Here is an 11,378-nt window from a genome sequence, read left to right on the forward strand (position 1 = left end):
ATTTGGTAACTAAAGAAACAGAACTAAAAAGTAAAGTTCTGGAAAATATAATTGCATACAAACTGAAAAACTTCTCGTTTTTACCTTTTTTTTTCAGCCTTATTAAGGTATAATTGACATACAATAAGTGCACATATTTAAAACCTACAATTTGATGAGTTTTGACATATTTACACAACGCTAAAATTGTCATCACAAGATAATAAGTATATCCATCATCTCCAAAAGTTTCTCGGTGTTCTTTCCAAATCCCTCCCTCCTTCCCTTCATCACTCCATCCCCTGCTTCCCCCCAAATCCAGTCCCCAGGCAAACACTGATCTCCTTTCTCTATATATAGCTTAGAATGCAGTTTTTAGAATTTTACATCAGTGAAATTCTATAGTATGTGTTTGTTTGTTTTTTTTTGTCAGACTGCTTTCACTCAGCATAATTATTTTGAGATTCATCTATGTCACGTATATCAAAACTTCATTCCTTTTTATTCATCGGCAGTATTCTATTGCATGAGATACAATTTCTTTATGGGTTCTTCTGTTGATAAACAGTTTGTGAGGTGGTTTAAATTGTTTGATATTACTCTGTTCAAGAAGTGGAGCCTAATTTTCCTCTTCTTTCCACTGTGAGCTAGACTTTTCAATTCATTTCTAATGAATAAAATAAATAGGAAGCGATGACATGAAACTTTTGAAACTAGGTCATGCAAGGATTTTAGACTTCCTTGCTCTCTCTTGGATCATCTACTCTGGGGGAAATCAGTTGTCATGATATGAAGAAACTCAAGTAGCCCTAAGGAGAAGCCCATGTAATGAGAAACTGCTGTCTCCTGTCAATATCCACGTGAGTGAGCCACGTTAGAAGCAAATCTTCCAATTTCAGTCCGGACTTCAAAAGACCGCAGCCAGCCAGAATCACCTAGCTAAACTGCTGCCAAATTTCTGATCCACAAAAACTGTGAGGTAATTAATATTTGTTGTTTTAAGTCACTAAATTTGGGGGAATGTGTTACACAACAATAAAAAACTAATATAGATTGTTTTAGGTTTGGGATATTGCAAATGAAACTGCTGTAAACATTTGTATACTAGTCTTTGTATAGATCCATGCTTCCATTTCTTTTGGTTTACTACTTGTTTGGGCACAATTTTTATTTTGCCTTACATTATTTTCCATTAAGTGCCAAATTGACCCATCAAGGTTATAAACTCAATGTACCTATTTAATATTCCACACGATGCTCAGCCCCATGCTAATTGCCTAGTAAATGATCAATATTTTGAATTGAGATAAATTGAGAACATTAAGTACTCAAATGACTTTCAGTAGGCACCTGAGAGGAAAAGGGAGAAGGTGATTCAGTGTTGTTGGTAGGCATACTGACTGACCTCCTCTATGTCCTCCTTGTGAAAAATGAATTGATTTGCTTTAGGTCCAGGAAAAGAATGTCGTTTGGAGTCCATAAATAAAGTTCACCCCCAGGTGATGTGCATTCTATATTGCATAGTACACATAAATGGCAAGAGTTAGTCCAACGTCATCCTAGTAAAAATCTCAAGTGATACATTTTTCAAAATAGAAATAAAATGTACTTTACCACATTGCTAGACAGTGCCCTCTCTCTTTCAGCTGCTATTAAACCAATCCAAGTTGTGCTTAAGGGTACTGAAAATGACATTGAGAATTTTAGTAATTTATATTACAGCTCTCAGAAATGGCTGGAGAGAGCTATGATGCAGAAAATACATATAGGAATGCCTTGGTTTTATTCAATAGGTTTCTACATTTTCAGTTCTTTTATCTGGCATATAGGACACTGAGCTTTCAAAAAGAATAGAAATATAGAATTTGAAATAGCCAACTACATCAGAGAAACACTCTAGGCAAAGAGGATGTTACCAAACTTAACCACAATGTACTGAATGAATCTACATATTAATGGGAGACGGAATCACTCTATAGTAGTTTTGTTGTTGTTGTTATTGTTTTAAGGCAAGGCAATCCTTGGTTGACCTTATAGATTTCAAGGACGTTGTCAACTTACAATCCCTTATTTTTTTACACCTACAGCACCTGGTCTTCCTAGGTGGTCTCCCATCCAAGTACTAACCAGGCCCAACCCTGCTTAGCTTCCAAGATCAAACAAGATCAGGCTTGTTCAGGGTAGCATGGCCATAGACACTCTATAGTAGTTCTTGAGAGCTAGTATCAATGGCCATGTTTTGAAATATTTACAAGATTTTCTGTTTTGCATTTTCTTATACTAATCTTGCCAATAAATTTACTTAGGAGAGATTCTCTGTTTTGCATTTTCTTATACCATTCTGCCAATAAATTTGCTTAGGAGAGATTTAGAATTGTTAAAACAGAAATACAGAAGGGGAAAAATATTGTCAATATTCAGCTTTTGACACTAAAATTCAGCAACTCTTTTTGGAGAAAAAGAGATCAAAAGGATTCTCTAAACTCCTTTATCTCCTCCTTTAGAGAGTCAAAATTGGTAATCCTAGTCATGATGTTTTGTATAAGAGAGATCACATCTATATAGGAAGAGGAAGACTGAGGAAATAAACCCATTCTAGGTCTGGCTGATTAAGATTACCAGTAGACAGAGTAGAAGGGAGCAGAGTGAGTAGGAGAAAGATCAAGGCTGTTGATACCCTCTCTGCCTCTAGCACCCAACTTCAAAGCACAGGCTTCTGGTCAGAAACAAAGAACTTTATTAATCATAGCAATAATGATATAGAGAGTGTTAGCATTTGCGTAAGTTTTTTAAGTCTCAATGTTCTTAGGGTGGTAGGAAGAGGGCCACCTCACTCCTGTATATGTTGTTGATCGCATTAAGAAGAGAAACTTTGAGTTTAGGAAAGCTGAATTTTTTACAATGGACAGTAAGCCTCGGAGGTAGATATTATCTTCTTACCCTGGTCAGGAAACAAATCTGCCTTCTGTCCCAGAGGAAGTCACTGTCTTCCATGTCTGTCTGCTGTACAATCGACCTTGAAAAGATAGTCTGGAGGAAAGGCAATCAGTGCCTCCAAGATGTGCAAAAACATGAGATTCATACAGGACTGTGTCCCAACAATCAAAACCTAATAAAAACTTTCAAGGTAAGCATCATTCATTCACTTTCCAGAGAAAGAAAATGAGGGTCTGAGAATTAAGGAACTCATCCTAGGCCCTACAGAGGTGCAGTTGAGACTTACACCCAGGCCTATCTCCTTTCATACCCTTCCCCACCAAACTACTTCCAAGACCCATGAATGTTTATGGTTTAAGTTTACAACAAGACAAAAATCATGACTGGATCCTTCTGAGATAAGAATTTGTCTCAGCTTACTATGCTTCCCAGGATAACAGATGTTATTTCCTAAGAAGTATCCCAGAACAATTAAGACAAACTTTATGAATGAGTTTAGATGCCTCCTGCAGAATGTGATGTCTTTACAATAGGACCCTAAAATCTAACTGTCAATAGAAGGCAGAGCTATTGTCCAAAATGAAGAAATATCCTAGGAATCTGAATGGATCATTTGTCTTCTGTAGTCCATTCCCAGATATCCATCTGCCATAAATCTGAGAGGAGTGGTGAAACCTATCTTAGAAGAAGAGAAAAGAAAAGAGAGCATCTTATTTAGAACTGGATAGATTTGAAAGCTCATTTTCAAGATGGCTACCATCAATTTCTTCCTTCCTATATATACATTTTATTCCCCTCAAAGGAAGTAGTGTCTATTTCTCTCCTTCTCTACCCTTGCCTTGAATCTGGGCTACACTTAGTGAATTCCTTAAATAATAAAATGCAATAAAAGTGGCATTCCAGGACTTCTAAAACTAGGTTATAAGAAGCCACATAGCTTCTGTCCAAGTCTCTTGAAACACCTACTCTAAGGACAGTGTAAAAAGTTTGACTACCTTGATACTATCACGTGCTAAGGAAGCACAAGATGGCCTCATGGAGAGATAGATACTCAGCCTCCCCAACACTTTCAACCCTCCTGACCCATACATCAGTCACCTAAGCTAAGGAGCTATCTTAGACATACTTGTTCCAGCAGATGCAACGTGGGAAAAAAAAAAAACTCAGAAACTCAACCAGCAGGAAGAACCAAGGTTCTATACAAGTTGAGCCCAGTTGAGCTATCTTAGGCATCTCCAGCTAGGCTCCATCCAAATCCCTGACTTACGACATCCTGCACATAAACAAATGGTTTTTGTTTTATGCCATAATGTTTTGAGGTGTTTTGTTAAGAAGCAATAGATAACTTCAACATTATGTATAATTAAAATATCAGAACGCTGATTTTAAAAAAGGAATTTTAGGGTAAATGTTAAAGAAAGATTGTAAGTTTACATTGTGAGCTAATTGAAAGTTTAAGAGGGCAATTAAAACTTAAAAATGAATGTTTTGCAGAGTTAATAGGATAAGATGTCTAATGATGTTTGAAATCTCTTTCAGATACTGACTGACCTGAATTTGGTAGTTAATCATTCTAGAGTAGTATATCTCAACCAAGGACAATTTTGGCTTCCAGAATACATTTTGCCAAGTCTAGAGACACATTTATTGGTTGCAACTGGGGTTAGGAGTACTACTAGCATTTAGTAGGTAGAGGCCAGGGATGCTGCTAAACATTTTATGATACACAGGACAACCCCGCACAACACAAAATTATCTAATATAAATTGTCGATAGTGCCAAGGTTGAAAAACCATGTTTCAAGATACCAGAGATGACTATATTTGAATAAAGGGTTTGGCAATCCACTTCTTGGATAAATTCTTAACTTCTTACACTTGAAGAGAAATTTTTCTTGCTCAAATTTTCTTGTCCAAAATAAAATTTTAAATGTTTATGTGGCTTGGAGCACACGGTTCTGAGTCTAGTATATACATTTCATCATGTACTTATTTGGCATTTTATTTGCAGTAGACAATGCACTAAGCACTCTGGATTTCAAAATAAGTTCTCTGCCTGCTGTGAGCATCTAACATAGATATGGACAGGTAAACAGTCACATTACCATAGGATAATTGTAGGACTAGAGGTTGAAAAATAGGATGAAGAATACCAATGCAAGCAAGAGATTCTCAGGAAAGGCTTCAAGAGGAAGGAGCTCTGGGCTCAGACTATATAGATAAGTAGAAATATTTCAGACTGGAGGCTGGAGAAGAACAGACTTCACAACAGGGACACCATGAAAAAGCACACTTGCTATACAAGTCCAATTAATTTAGCATATAAATTGTGCTTTCCCTTAAGAGTACATGGAGTAATTAGGGGTTAAATCAGAGCTAAAATCATTGTAGGCTTCTAAAAATGTAATGCCCGATAACATAAATCTCCAAGGGTAAAATCAGGAAAAGTAAACAAGTTTTCAGAATATAACTTGCTTTGTGGTCCAGAGATGAAAAATATAAAAAAATAAAAAACACAAAGACAAGTTTGGCCACAGCTAAGAAGAGATTTAAAACAGAAAAAAAAGCTTTTTAAGGACCCAAGGCCAGCATTAAATGTGGGGTAAAGAATTAAAGGGCGTTATAACCAGAATACAGGAAGCATTAGTTGTAAACAACATAGGATAAACTTTAGAAAATAAGTTTGCCTTTGTTGTGTCCTAAATTCTTTTTCATGTTGGAACAATCATTTTTTGAAATTCCATTTAAATCCCAGGAGATCTTTATTATAAACAACCTAAAGTCTCTTATGCTATCACATGCCTTCAATTTTCCCACATTTTCCCTTTAGAGACATGAAAAAAAGTCCCTGTGGGCTTCAGAATATCTTAAGTACTTTAGTCATACAATATTCAGTTTGAACTGGTATTCAGTTTGAACTGGTATCACTTGTAAGTTTTTATGATTGAAAAATCATATGGTATGACATTTTAAAATAGCCCCAAAGACTATCATAGCATTTCTATAATCATTTGCTACAATGATATACTCTAATACTCAAGAAAATATACCTGATTTCAAAAGAAACCCATTTCCCTTGGCAAAACACCTGTTTCAAAGTGGAACAAAGCTTTCTTACTTCACGGCATACTCTGAAAGTACAGAACATCACTGTAGCGATGTATGTTAAAGGGTTGTGGGATAACACAAAACTAACACCAGAATCCCACTGCACTAGGTTAGCCTGGTTATGTTTAACTAGGTAGGGTCTGGGTTCTCTCCTTAAGGACTGAGAAATCCTGTTTTCAAAAAAGTCAGTTATATAATGATTTCAAAGTAGGTAAGTGGGACTTATGTTAGTATATCTAGTGCATGAGTGTCCCAAATATAAAATACATAATGTGATGATCCCTTTGTGGAAAGCAGAAACCAGATTATCCCCAGAGGAACTCATTTAAATTGTTCTCATCTAGAGATGGTAGTTTTCTCAAAAAATATTTCTCAAAGTGTGGTTCTCAGACCACTTGCACCAATAAAATCTGGGGTGCTCATGAAAAGGCAGTTTCACTGGTGCTTTCTCAGACTCCGTGGATAAAGAGTCTTTAATTTGATTCTTTGACATGCTAGAGTTTGACATGCATGTCTTTATGTCAAGAATCCAGCAAAATTCTGCATAAGAAAGTTACTTATTTTGTGTTGAATTCACTCAGTACCTAAAATTGTACTGAAAATATGAATTTTCACTCCTTTAACTAGTGGTATTGAGTGTTATCCTGTGTTTGCATAATGGGCTATGAGCATTTGGGGAGAAATAACTGCTGAGTCCCTGCTTAATAAAGCAAATATTTCATCACAACGTTTGGCAAAGCCAGTGAGCCATCATGATAAATGTTAATACTGTTTCCTCAGTTCCCACTTTAGAAGGGTTTGGTGGGGCTATGTTTCTCCAAATAGAGGAGTCGAATTCACAGATCCAATTTCTCTGAAAAAAAAAGTTGTTTTTTTTGTCTTGTTTTGTTTTGTTTTAATTTAAAGTTTAAGTATGGCCTGGACCAGGAAAGAATTGTAGATTTAACTTGAGAAACAAAACAATTGGATAATAGAGTAAAGTATGTTACACTGGCAAGATATTTTTCAGACATATGAAGTAACATATAAAAACACCAATCTTAAAATTATGTGTTTCTATAGGTCTTCAGTGTACCCCATGACACCTAGCAAAATGTTATTAATATCTTTGGAGGGAGGGTTGAGTAGTGGAAAGAATTTATATATTCATGACTGAATATATAAAGTACATCACCCCTCTCTTTACTCATCATTCTTGATGTTAATTCCTGGGGGAAGCCATCCATTAGTTAACCAGAGATGTCTGGCTCCGTAGAAATATATCAGCTGGACAAGATTCCTCTTACTGCTATTTTGGGGTCATGAGAAAGATGAGTGAGGAGAGGAAATTGTGATGAGAAAGAGCCCCAGAAACAAGACAGAGACAGGGAAGACACAACAAAGCCTCTGGAATATGAGGTTGGGTTTCCAGTTCCAGCTGACATAAGATCTAGCTGAATGCCATTAGGTGTCCTTGTTTTCCATGAGATCTTTGAGTTCCTACATTATTCACATTCCCCTTTGATGTGAATTATTTTAGTAGGCCTTTGTTCTTGAAGCCCTGAAAAGAACAATAGGGTTCCTAAGAGAATATAATAAATAATTGTGTGAACTTCCATACAAAGTATTTACAATAGGGATCTGCCTCCTCACTTGGTTTCATCAGTAGCCAGCCTGTCTGAAATAGCTTCTATGTCTTTTATCAGCATTTTGTTTTATCAGCATATCATTTGGACAAGAATTACACAGAGAAGAAAGTATTTGGACTCAGATGGAAACTGACATTTAAGTGCATTACATGTGCAAAAATCTTTATGTCATTAGCTCTTTAATCCTCACAGCTTTATAAGGTTCAGGGTCAGGGAGGTCAATTGATTTGCTCAGAGATCAAAGATTGAAAATGATAATATCCATACCATAATCTAGGCCTCTACCTATTAGTTCAGAATTCCTTCTCCTAGACCAGTGTCTCACAAAATATGACACACATAGCATTTATGATTTCCATCATTACTTTAAATAGACAATGAAAAAACCTTTTAAAAGTTTAAAGTTACACATTTATTTTTATATATTCTGGAAAAAGTCAAAATCAAATTTGATTTTATGAATGTATATATATATATGTAGTAAATAATAGAACAGATGACATATATAGCAAAAGATCTTGAAGAGAAATGATTAAGGTTTGAAACCCTCACCACATTAAGTTCATGTGAATTATAAACAACATCTTGAAATCCATTCAAAAGTAGTCTAGTGGCCATTTCGTCCAAGATTGGGATTTAAATCCAATATTTTAGATTTAAATCCAATATATCTATTTCGCTCTGTGTTGAAATTAGAGTGTCGAAGACCTTGCATTTTTGATTTTCTGTAATCTATCTCTAGTGTTATTTCTGTTGAAGATATTAAAATATAAAAATATGATAAATATTTTTCTACATCCAAAGCATATACATTAAAATTGCTGAGTAATAATATACATAAACACCGCAAACTATTCCAATGCTTTAACAAGTGCTAAGGAGATTTAAACAGATACTCAACAACTTTGTACATTTTGAGAATGCTTTCCAGGTAATCAATAAAACAAGACAGACTAATGTTATAAAGAAGGCCAAAGAACTTCAGCCACTGGAGAAATTAAATAATCATTTAGTGATACATTGCCTGGGCTATCATACTCAGATGATAAAATGAACCTGGGAAACTAAAATGACTGAGAAATCAAAACGGTTAGTTACTGAACATTCCAAACACACGCACAAGAGCATTTATAGACAAATAGAAAATTCTCTCATATTAAGTCTCAAGTCCTTTCAGAGAAATGAACATGTGCCATTTAGGGGATTTCTGACCTTGAATCATTGTAGCTGCATGGGCACCAGAGTATAGTAGCAATAGGACTGGATTAAGAAGGGGTACAAAATTCCATTCTTCCAGCTCCATCTTCTTCTAACTGGGAGACTTTGGGTAAGGCTTTTCACCGCTCCAAGTCTTTGTTTTGTCTTTTAGAAACTGTGAATAAAAATAAATATCTGATGAGATCTAAAGGTACATTATACATTGTCAACTGTTATGTACCTGTTAAGCAATATTATGCTCAGAAAAATAGATAATAAAAGAAGGTTTAAATCTTCCTCCCTATAATGAGGTTTGCTTTCCTTGTTTTCTCTTATATTGCAAAGCTTGGTTTCTTTTAAGAAGTACAATTTTTCAGGGACACAGCATAATATTCAAAATGTGAATGTCGGAAGCATGTTTATAATGAGAAATAGGGAAAATCCTTTACTAAAGAAAGGATTTTTTTTGCTTTCAACAACCATTACAGCAGATTAGGTGATGCATTAGATTAGATGGTCCAACTTGAACAAACAGAAAACTGCTCTTCATGGAATTCTAATGAGGAATGTGTTTATTTTTCACAGCATGGGCTCTACCAGTCTGGTGAAATATTTGAAGTGAGGAATTCATGCCCGCTCGGCATCTGGATCTTGCTGGTCATCACTAGCTGGTTTGAGAATGTTGCCTCTCTTTCTTTTACTGCCAAAATGGATCTTCCTGAAGTTCTGAAAGTCATTTTGTTTTCTAAGCTCTCATGGAGTTTATCTTTCCAGTGTAAAAATCACTCTAGAGGGTCTTTTAACAAGTTTACTGAGTGAAATGGATGCACAGTTCCATATAAGTATAAAACACTTATTTTTTTTCTTGTTTAATTATTTTAGAAGCATTTCTATATTCCTTGATAAACTCACTTTACTTTTACCCAAGTCTAACACTGCCCTTAAAAATCACTTGATACACTCTGACCATGGTTAGACGTCAAACCTGATGAACATTTCCAAAAAAACTTTTCTCTTGCATATGACCTTTGGAAATTGTTTCAAGTACTGTGATTCTAAATTGCCTTTTATTTCTCAATAATATTCTTCTGCTCAAATATCTGGAAGAAAGATTGCTTATTGTACCCTCTAGTGGTGATTATGACATTCTTTTAAAAATTATTTTTTATTTCATTCTTTGGCCTTAAACTGTAAAATTACTATATATTTACTTTAAAATATATTTATTTCATTCTTTGGACTTATACTATAAATCTTACAACATAAAAGAATTTCACAAATCTTCCTGGAGATACAAATGATGAAATCATTTGTATTATACTATCATGGTACTTATAAACGCATCAAAAATAGTTTCATAGAGGAGTGACACATTTACTTCACATTTTATTAACTCAAATTTCATTCCACTTTTTAAAAATGTTCTAATTCGTCTTTCTTTCATTTTGGAATATTGCAAAAATGAAATACTTCTTTCATTTTGGAATAGTTATTCACACTACTGGAGAAAGTATATATAACATCTTGCATTTCCCAAAATATCATTTATATTTGCATTTAGAAGTCTCTTTTTTACTCATTTTTAGTCATGAGTACATCTCATTTTCTAAAATTCACAATTTGAGATAAAACAAAGAAGCCACACATGAAACTTCTGACTTGACAAGAACGAGGAATTTATCCACTATTCCTTCCTTTCTTGATCTGCCTTCCTCACTCTCCATTCTCCCCACCCCAAGATGGGCTCCGGCACATCTTTAAACTGAGGGGAACACATGCTTTGGAAGAGCAGCTGCTAAGAGTGTTGCTGTCTCTCAGTCTATAGTCTCCTCAGGTAGAAATTTAATTGGATATATTTATTCTATAGTTCTTGCTTCCAAATTTCTAATGAGTTACAGTTTAAATATAGGTGATGAGAATAAAAGCCTTTAAGAAGAACAAAGGAGACAATCAAACAGAACAGGTGGTTCTCAACAAAAACTTGAAATTAAGACTTATTTTCAACTGAGAGTAATCACGAGATAACAATAAATTAAAATAACTCTAATAAATAGATTAAAATGTCTTGTTCCTGGGTAAAAAAAGACAGTATTTTAAGATGTCAGATTTCTTAAATGAACCCATAAGTTCAATGACATCACAATTAAAATTTAATAACAACCAAATGTTTCTAAAATTTATCTGAAAGAATGTACCAGTGAAATGGCCAACAAAACCAAAATTAAAATGAGGATAATAAAGGGAAGGAGTAGATTTAATGTGTTTAAAGGTATGAAGCCATAATAAATAAAATGGTATGTTATCAACACAGTAAAAGAGAGGTGTTTCAATGGAGTAGAAAAACAAACAAACAGAATTGTGTGGTATTTTAGTAAATGCTAATATTGACATTTTGAATTGGTGAGGAAAAAGGGATTAGAACAACTAATTAACCATTTGGACAAAAAAAATACAAAGTCCTATTTCTCTCCTCACACCAAAATATATTCCAGTTAAATCCATGAATTAAATTTTAAAAGACTGTAAAATA

The 11,378-nt window shown here is 34.6% G+C and overlaps 1 pseudogene; it reads right to left on the reverse strand.

Moving 5' to 3' along the window:
* Positions 1-2,057: 2,057 nt before the first annotated feature.
* On the reverse strand, positions 2,058-2,176 carry LOC111739274 (annotated as a pseudogene).
* Between the last annotated feature and the right edge of the window lie 9,202 nt (positions 2,177-11,378).

This window comes from Pteropus vampyrus, unplaced genomic scaffold (assembly GCF_000151845.1).
Source record: "Pteropus vampyrus isolate Shadow unplaced genomic scaffold, Pvam_2.0 Scaffold2, whole genome shotgun sequence".
Lineage (NCBI taxonomy): Eukaryota > Metazoa > Chordata > Mammalia > Chiroptera > Pteropodidae > Pteropus > Pteropus vampyrus.